The sequence below is a fragment of the Medicago sativa genome, chromosome 8 (genome assembly GCF_051527215.1).
Source record: "Medicago sativa cultivar Bolivia chromosome 8, Bolivia_mono, whole genome shotgun sequence".
NCBI lineage: Eukaryota > Viridiplantae > Streptophyta > Magnoliopsida > Fabales > Fabaceae > Medicago > Medicago sativa.
This window is the reverse complement of record NC_140756.1, coordinates 7,024,426-7,034,070: the sequence shown is the minus strand read 5'-3', so window position 1 is coordinate 7,034,070 and position 9,645 is coordinate 7,024,426. Positions and strand designations below refer to the sequence as shown.

At 34.2% G+C, this 9,645-nt stretch overlaps 1 long non-coding RNA gene across 1 annotated transcript; it reads left to right on the top strand.

The window, feature by feature from the left end:
- Positions 1 to 7,242: 7,242 nt before the first annotated feature.
- LOC146896540 (uncharacterized) lies at positions 7,243 to 8,313 on the top strand. Its single transcript, XR_015024147.1, has 2 exons — positions 7,243 to 7,454; positions 7,881 to 8,313. It is a non-coding gene; the product is annotated as an uncharacterized LOC146896540 (long non-coding RNA).
- The last annotated feature ends 1,332 nt before the right edge of the window (positions 8,314 to 9,645 follow it).

Below are 9,645 nucleotides of genomic sequence, written 5' to 3'. Positions count from 1 at the left end.
TTTGTGTAAGAGTTATTTACACTAATGCCTCTAGTATTAGTACTCCATCTAATATAATTATTTTTAGGTTATACATATTTTCAATTCCTATAATATCCCGACTTTTTGAGTTCAATTCTACAATATCTAATCTAATTTGTATTAAATTTAGACCCCATTTTGAAAACCCTCCTGTAAAATGGGTGTCTTTAGTCCGTCTACAGACTCCATATATAGGGACCAAAAAAATAAGTCCATATATATAAAGCAAAATAAAAACTAAATTAAATTGAATAAGATTTACGTAGAGATTAAACTTTTTTTTTTTTGAAAGAATGTAGAGATTAAACTTGAAAGGTATTCCCGCCGTCGCTGATCTTTGGTCCTTTTAGGATTTTATATCATCCCAAAGTTTTGGTTCTTTTAAATAAAAAATGGAGATATAATTGCATCTATTTTCTCTTTTATACTCCCACAAAAACCAAAATTTATTTATTAATATGAGGCTTTTAAGTTTTTAAATCAGTTTTATGTTTTCTTTCAAAAAAAAATGAGTTTAAGTTTTTTTTACAATAAAATAAGTTTCATTCAAAAGTTAAAATAACTATAGTACAACCAAATTAGTTATGAGTGGGATATTCTTCATCCATATTTAAAAGCCAAATACATGATATCAAATTATCAATACACAAACATTTTAGAAGGCAAAAGTACATTAACAAGTCAAACTTTTAATCCTATCAATCAAACAAAATTCTTTTATATATGGTCAATAATAAAGAATAATGAAAGATCAACAATATTCAATTGCATTGGTCCTCGGGAAAAAATATTGTTGGTATTCGTCCATTCTAACTATAGTTGGTCTTGAAAATGACGAATTTAATCACATGTTGACAAATCTTTTATAAGGCCAAAAAGAAAGTTAAATTTAGTAATAATCAGAACACATGCTTTATTCAAAAAATGATACTGGCAAAATAAGTCACTCTCAGACATTTCATCAAACACATAGTATTTTTGTTTGTTAAATTTATTAACAAATAATATTAAGAACCTTTGTAAATAAGATTTAAGATACGATATAAAATTAGATCTAATTCTAAGCATTGAACCATTTATGCATTCAACCTTGTCAAAATTCGATTTTTACATAGAAAATTATGTAGTTATGACTTTTACATGTATTTGATTTGTATTTTCAAAATGAAATTTCTTTTTGTGGGTTCATTTAACAATGCTCTTATGACACTTGTTAGCAAGACCCTTGATAGACGTTTGGCAAGTGCACCAAATATTATCGAAGTAGTAAAAATATCGATCCCACGAGGACTGTTTTTAACTTCAATAATTCAATTTCGTTATATAATTAGGATGTGTAAAGTTTATTTTGTTTTGCCACTAGGCAGAAGATTTGGTTTGATTTTATGAAATCAAATAAAAGAAATTAGATTTGATTAAGAAAATATGAGAGAAAGATGAGATCAGATCCGTCGAATCCTCTAAGTTCCCCTAATTGGTCTACTGCACCTATTTGTTATGAACCCTCTTCTAGTTTACGATGATTAACAAATTAGCCCTAATCAATCCCTTGAGTTAGGACCCTCTTCTTAAACTACAGCCCCTAATTCCTTAGGTGGTCTAATAATTCTTGAAGGTTTTACCGAACGTTAACCTATTATCACTAACAAACGATTATCTATTCCTAGACTAACCCTGTTTATTAGAACAATTCAATTAGGTCTAAGTTGAAAGCCATGGTCAGTGGTCATTCATTCTCACGAAATCAAGTTATATGTGATCAAGATATAAAAAGCATTAAGAACAATTGAATTGAATAAACTAGAATTGAATTCATAAACAAAATAGAGTTTCACAGCAACATGTGTCAATTAGGGTTACAAAGATTCATCTCGGATCTAATCTCTAAGAGATTTAGCTACTCATAATCGAGTTTACAAATAGCATAATCAATGAAATAATTAAAACATACATGAATTGGTAAAAGGTTGAAGAAATCGCCCTTCTAGCCGTCTCCGATGTCTCAAAATCGCACTTTGCTCTCCAAAATCGTAACCCTTGTTCTTCAGATTGAGTGCAGTATTTATAGAAGTCATGAGCCTGACCCATCAAAATCGCGCCGCGCCTTGTATAATGGCGTGCCGCGATTTCCTCTTTACAGGAAGTGTGTAATTTTGCTTCAAAAATCGCAGCACGGCTTGAAATTGGCGTGGCGCGATTTCCTTCGAACAGACTTCAAATTTTAAGCTTTTTGCACTCCAGAACAGTATAAATTGCATGAGAACTCTATCAAAATGTCACAATAAGTCCCTAATATTACGTAATGACAGGATGTCATCACAACCCCAAACTTAAACCATTCCTTGTCCTCAAGGAATTTGCTTGCAACAGTGACAAACGACAGTAAAATAACAGTTACCTGACAAAACGATAGTACCCAAAAGTTCATTCTCCTTCTAGCTAAAGATGAGCTAGTTTGACTTGTTCGCATCCACCAATTCACAACTCCACGCATCAAATTGAAATAGGGTTCTACCAGTCGACATGCAGGTCTACATATTACCATACGCTTGAAAAGTTTCTAAACATCAATCAAAGTCAATATCATTACACACTTTTGAGGTCTTTAGGGTTATAACGGGGCTTAGGTTAAAGGAGGGATATATTTGGATAAGTAGGCTACATAAAATTTGAGTTAGGCATTCCTACAGAAGTTAAAGCATAAAATTCAATCCTTCAATCATTCACCTTGTGGAATAACAATCAATGCAAAGGTACTAGAGAATATTTTTAACATTTAGGGACAATCGAGTTTGAAGTTACTCGGATTTTCAATGTTTTGTCCCTTTTTCATCATTCAATTTCTTTTTTTTTTTTGATACACCATTTTTGTGTGTATTTTGCATGACAATTTCATATTTTATTCATTTTTGTTCTCTAATTCTCTAGTACCCCCACCCCAAACTTAGTTGGTTGCAAATTCCAATGGCAACCCCAAACTTAATCTTTAGCAACATACTACAATGCCTTAACTCAGAAAATACATTAAGGGACAAATCCTAAAAGTCTCTAGGCTTGTAATGTAGTTTGTCACCGAACAAAAAGTTCTAATCCTACCGGCTCACAATTGGTTAAGAAAGGATAAATTTAACAATTTAAAACAGGGTAGGCTTCAAAAAGGCTCACAGGACCAAGCACTTTTGCCTCAGTGTGTAATTAACAAAGACCAATCAATAATAGAGAAACAATGCAAGTTCTAGAAATGTAGTTGCATGGAAAACTAATCTAAATATAAGTAAATTGAAAAACAAAATTTGGCAATGAACCTTATGGCTGAGATTTCTGGGAGTATGTGACTACCTAGCAACGCCGTACACTTCGCCTTTGAATCAAGTCACCCCTCCTTAAGAACTTTTGGAGTACCGTTTCATCAAACAACTGTTACTAAACTGGAATAGGTCACATGAAACAAAACAAATTCATTAATTAAACAAGTGCAGGAGCAATTACAATAGGGAAATAAGTTCAATGGACTTCGACATAAAAAGAAAATAAAGAAAATACATCAAAAGAAAAATAAGCGAAAATAAAATACAAAGCAGGAAATGCTAATTCATAGTAGATCAGCCCATGTTCACATCATCATCCGGGTGTCCAGCCCCCGGTGTCCTTAATCCCTCAAAGATGCCATCCCCTTGATCTTGCTTGGTGGCATTGAAATCGTCAGTGATTTCCCTCCTCAGTTTCTCAACCCAACACTCCTCCGGCGGTTGAACATTCAGCTATGCATTAAGGGCTTCAGGGCTGAAATCAATGATCTTGCCCCAAACAAAAGATTGAAAGGGTGTATCGGAAACCCGTGCATTTGCAAAGAATTCGACGATCACGGTTTTGTTGTTCGCTTCATCGATCATCTCATTCAACTTCGTCCACCCTCTCCTTCGTAACTCAGCCTCAAAGAACGGATAATTCACAAGCTTTGTGAATTCAAACTTCCTCTCCCCCACAACTTCAAAACTTTTCATGGCATTTGTGGAACTCTTGGGCTTGGTCATTGATAAAATGAATGGCGTTTTCGGGTGGTTCGGATGCGGTACGAGGGCGTTTGGCTTTGCTTGTGGATGGCTTGGGGTTGGTGGCTTTCTTTGAGCGGGTGTTTCGTGGATTGGAGGCCATTTGTGGTTAAGGAAGATGGTGAAAAGGAAGTTTTGTGAAGTTTGGGAAAATTATGATGGATTGTGAATGATAATGGTTTGGATTGATGAATTTGTGATTGGATTGTGGTTTGATGATGTTTAGGAAGTGATAAGGTAGATTAAGATGGGAAAAATTCGTGAATGGGAAGTCTAGGGAAATTTTTGGTAGAGAAAAGTAGGAAAAATGGAATGAAAATGATGATGAATAGTGAGGTTTTTATAGGCTGAGGAGGAAAATCGCACCGCGGCTAATATCAGGCGTGCCGCGATTTCCTCAAAACAGGGAGTTTGGTTCTTTGCTTGTGAAAATCGCGCTGCGGCCATATACAGGCGCGGCGCGATTTCGGTCAAACAGGGAGCATGTTTTGCTTCCTCAGGCCAAAATTTTTGTTTTCTTGAAAAATGCCTGAGTTCCTTTAATTTCTGAAAAACTTTTGAGGAGAGAATCATGCAAGACATCAGTACCTTGCATGATTTTCTTGGTAGGAGGTATACTTGAACAAATTTTTTTTTTTTTTTAAACTTTCATGCCTCATATTAAAAAGAAAAGAAAAATATTTTTGTGTTTTTGTATTTGAAAGCAATAAAATTATACCTGAAAAATAAATAGTGGGTTGCCTCCCACCAAGCGCTTTCTTTTACGTCATTGAGCTTGACGCTTCAACCACTGTTAGGGTGGCAAATATGTCAGAAAGAACACATCATCCTTCTTCTTCCTCTTGTTTGGTAGGAATTCCATGAATTTGTAGCAAAGAAGTAGATGCTCCCATGATCTCACCGTTAAACCTTTAGAGTTTAAGCTCTCCCACCGTAGAGAAGGACGTGCATCCATCTGCACACGAGTGATTTCCTCAACCTCCGTTGGTTCAGACTTCGGGAAAATATCAACACTCCTCACTTTGGGTTTTTCTTCCACCTCAACCTTGTGACACTCACTCTTCATCTGAACCAGCTTCCTCTGAGACTCATGTGCTTTCTCAACAAGATCACCACACTGAACATCAAACTTTTCAAATAAAACTTGATTTGACACCAAGAAATCATCTAAAATATTCTGAAGTTGAGTATTGTAATCGATGTTGATCACCTCTTTCTTCCCTTCACCATCACTACCTGGTTGATTTGCCTCATAATGACCACAACTCGAGATTTTGTTGTCCAAAATTTTGATCTTAAAAGATAGCATATATTTTTCATACTGCAACTTAGCAATCTCTTCTGTGTCATAGAGGAGTAACCTGTCTATCATAGCTGCAAAACTTGGATAAACTTTTCAGTAGCACAGTACAATGAGAAGAAAACAAAGAGCATAATATTTTTTTTTTAATATATATATACAAAAATATAAAAGACAGAAATCCTAAATAATAATGTAATTGCCAAATTGAAATGACTCAACAGTCCCCGGCAACGGCGCCAAAAACTTGATAGACGTTTGGCAAGTGCACCAAATACTATCGAAGTGGTAAAAATATCGATCCCACGAGGACTGTTTTTAACTTCAATAATTCAATTTCGTTATATAATTAGGATGTGTAAAGTTTATTTTGTTTTGCCACTAGGCAGAAGATTTGGTTTGATTTTATGAAATCAAATAAAAGAAATTAGATTTGATTAAGAAAATATGAGAGAAAGATGAGATCAGATCCGTCGAATCCTCTAAGTTCCCCTAATTGGTCTACTGCACCTATTTGTTATGAACCCTCTTCTAGTTTACGATGATTAACAAATTAGCCCTAATCAATCCCTTGAGTTAGGACCCTCTTCTTAAACTACAGCCCCTAATTCCTTAGGTGGTCTAATAATTCTTGAAGGTTTTACCGAACGTTAACCTATTATCACTAACAAACGATTATCTATTCCTAGACTAACCCTGTTTATTAGAACAATTCAATTAGGTCTAAGTTGAAAGCCATGGTCAGTGGTCATTCATTCTCACGAAATCAAGTTATATGTGATCAAGATATAAAAAGCATTAAGAACAATTGAATTGAATAAACTAGAATTGAATTCATAAACAAAATAGAGTTTCACAGCAACATGTGTCAATTAGGGTTACAAAGATTCATCTCGGATCTAATCTCTAAGAGATTTAGCTACTCATAATCGAGTTTACAAATAGCATAATCAATGAAATAATTAAAACATACATGAATTGGTAAAAGGTTGAAGAAATCGCCCTTCTAGCCGTCTCCGATGTCTCAAAATCGCACTTTGCTCTCCAAAATCGTAACCCTTGTTCTTCAGATTGAGTGCAGTATTTATAGAAGTCATGGGCCTGACCCATCAAAATCGCGCCGCGCCTTGTATAATGGCGTGCCGCGATTTCCTCTTTACAGGAAGTGTGTAATTTTGCTTCAAAAATCGCAGCACGGCTTGAAATTGGCGTGGCGCGATTTCCTTCGAACAGACTTCAAATTTTAAGCTTTTTGCACTCCAGAACAGTATAAATTGCATGAGAACTCTATCAAAATGTCACAATAAGTCCCTAATATTACGTAATGACAGGATGTCATCAACCCTTCTATTATACCTATTAATCACGCTCTTCTTTCAATCTTTAATTTATTTTTCCAATACCATTTATTAAAGACAATTTTATAAAACAACTCATAATATCTCTTTCTCATATAAAATTAATTATATTCTTATTTGAAAATCCTTGAAGAACGCTCTTGGGACACTCATTAATTAAAACCCTTGAGAGATTGATATGGTTTTGTTGTCTATTAGATCATACCTTACCTAGAATTAGTCTTCCTAATAGTCTGCGGAAAATACATTACTAAAAGTCTAAAACGACCATGTCATTTATTTACGATGATATATTTGACTTGGTTTACGCGGAAGCATGCGGGAAAAAGACATTGTCACTGTCTTGTTGACAAAAAAGAACTAATACATTACTAAAAGTCTAAAACGACCATGTCATTTATTTACGATGATATATTTGACTTGGTTTACGCGGAAGCATGCGGGAAAAAGACATTGTCACTGTCTTGTTGACAAAAAAGAACTAATTCTTGGTTGGGAAAGTCATGCAAAACTTCATCATAATAATGCTTTAAAAGACAACCAATTGACATTTGCCTTTCCAAAAAAAAAAAAAAAAAACATTCAACAATGCTTTGTGTTATAAATTAAGATATCTTGAATACATAAACCAAACTAAAATGGCTTCTAAAATAATCTCACTTATTTGTGTTTCTCTCATTCTTTGTGTGTTTTCATTAGCTGGTGCTTCTGAGCTTCATTCAAGTAAGTGAAACTCCCACTTATATTCAATTGTTTTTTCTTCAAACATATTTGCCTATTCCGTTTCCATATAACACATGAATACATGATGTTTTAAATGCTTTATTGAACAACTGAAACATTTTTGGATAATTAATTATTAATTCATGGCATATATAGTACCATATTTTGTATGATCATATGAACGAAAATGTCATCATATATTATTACTCTTATTTTGCCAAGTAAATTTTTTTATACGACTTTCCAAGAGAAAATTCAAGACAATACAGATGAATCTATGCATGATATTATCCATAAATATTTTCTCAAGTCAAAAAGGTTTTTGTATGAAAGATAGGGTATGTTATCTATAAAATTATATACTACTATATGCTTGTGAAAGTAATCATTGCAATTAACAATGATTCATATGTGTATATTTTATAGGCTCGTATGAAATGGCTAGGAGTAGAAGGCTACTTGGATCAAGAAGTCCCTGTGGGGCAAGTCTTATAAATGATCAAAACAAGCAAGCATCTGATCAACCTCGTTGCGGCAATTACCGCCATCTTACCCATCCATGATCACGTTATTGCGTTACTATTCACAAAACGAAACAGTAAAAATTACAACTATATAAGACTTATGTTGGTTTTACTTTCATTATCATGTATTGATAAATAAAATAGATTGCTGTTATTGATCTTGTAGATTGTGTATTAGACCAGTAAATTTGTAACATCACAGAAAAATTTATTCGACTAATTTAAATGGACTAATTTGTGTATTAGTCCATTTAATTTTTTATTTTTTTTCATAAGTTCCCTCCCTTATGTTAAATATGAATACTTGTAGTCAAGATTTGATTCTTGGTTCGACATATTGTGAGTCTAATCTCTTTCGCTAAACTCAATTTGTGCTAGTCAATCCCTTGATTTTTAAATCTGGGATTTTAGTTGATCTATTTCAGAAAGTTTTAGAATTATATTTTATGGTGTGTCATATTTATTAATGACGTGAAAATGTATTTAATGATGTGTCATTGTTGATTTGGACCATGAACAATGAAATTTAATAAAAATATGTTTACATCTGTTAAAAAAACTAGAAAAAAAAAATGTTGTGATAGAGCTTCTAATCACGTTTCACGTTAAAAAAACGTTTATATGGTCCACAAACTTTCCTTTTAGAACAAAATTCACACAATAATAACAAAATGGAATTAAAACATCAAAAACCTTAGAGGTCGTTTGGAGTGATTCTAAGTTTGTTTTTATTTTAGTTTTAAAAGGTAAAAAAAAAAAAACATTGAATTACTTGGTTCATCTGCAAGGTATTTTCGCATGCACTTTCAAACGAAATTGTTTTTATAGGTTTCCGTCCACACCTACAATGTGTTTATGTTCGCGTTAAGATGCATGCCAAATCCAAAGAGATTGGCACAGCCATAAGATGCTTCGAATTGGAACTCCCAACACTTTCAGCAACAAATGTCCATTCCAAAGTTTACGGTCTATTCAATGGTGGTGGCTCGAGTGGGGGTTGGATGGTCGAAGAAGAAGACAGGTCGATTACAAGTGATCGTTTTGATGAGGCTTTGCATGAAAATGGGATTGTGATGAGGTCTCTAGGTAGGAAGAGTTCCCGTTAGGGAAATGTGAGAATTACATTCGCGACAATAAGAGCTTCACAGATTGTGGGGATCGAAAGGATACAGAATTTTGATGGGGAGCACACTATGATCACGGATGGGAAGGGGGTCGTGTTGGTTGTCGGCCGAGGCGGAAGGGAGAGAAAAAGCAAACATGGAGCGGCTGTTGTGGTCTCATGCATATGTGAGTAGAAAGGGGAAGACGATGGCAAGCAAACAAACCCCGCCGTTGGGGGAGGAAGCCTAAAATAAGGTTGCAAATTTTGTTTATTTGCCAACGTTGAATTTGACAATGTACCAGCTATTCGAGTTTTATATTGTGTATAACTTGAATTTGACAATGTCTAATCTCTGTTTTACACGAGACTTGAGTTTTTCCAATACCAGCAGAGATTGTTTATGTCCAACTATTTCCATAGTTTGGTCCAATTGTATATAAACCCTTTGAAAAAAGCCCGAGTTAATCATGAAATTAACTTGCAAATCAATTCACCTATTTCCAAAACTACTGTCACTGTCAGATATTACCGAAAGACCAAGGAAATCATGTAAAAATAAGGA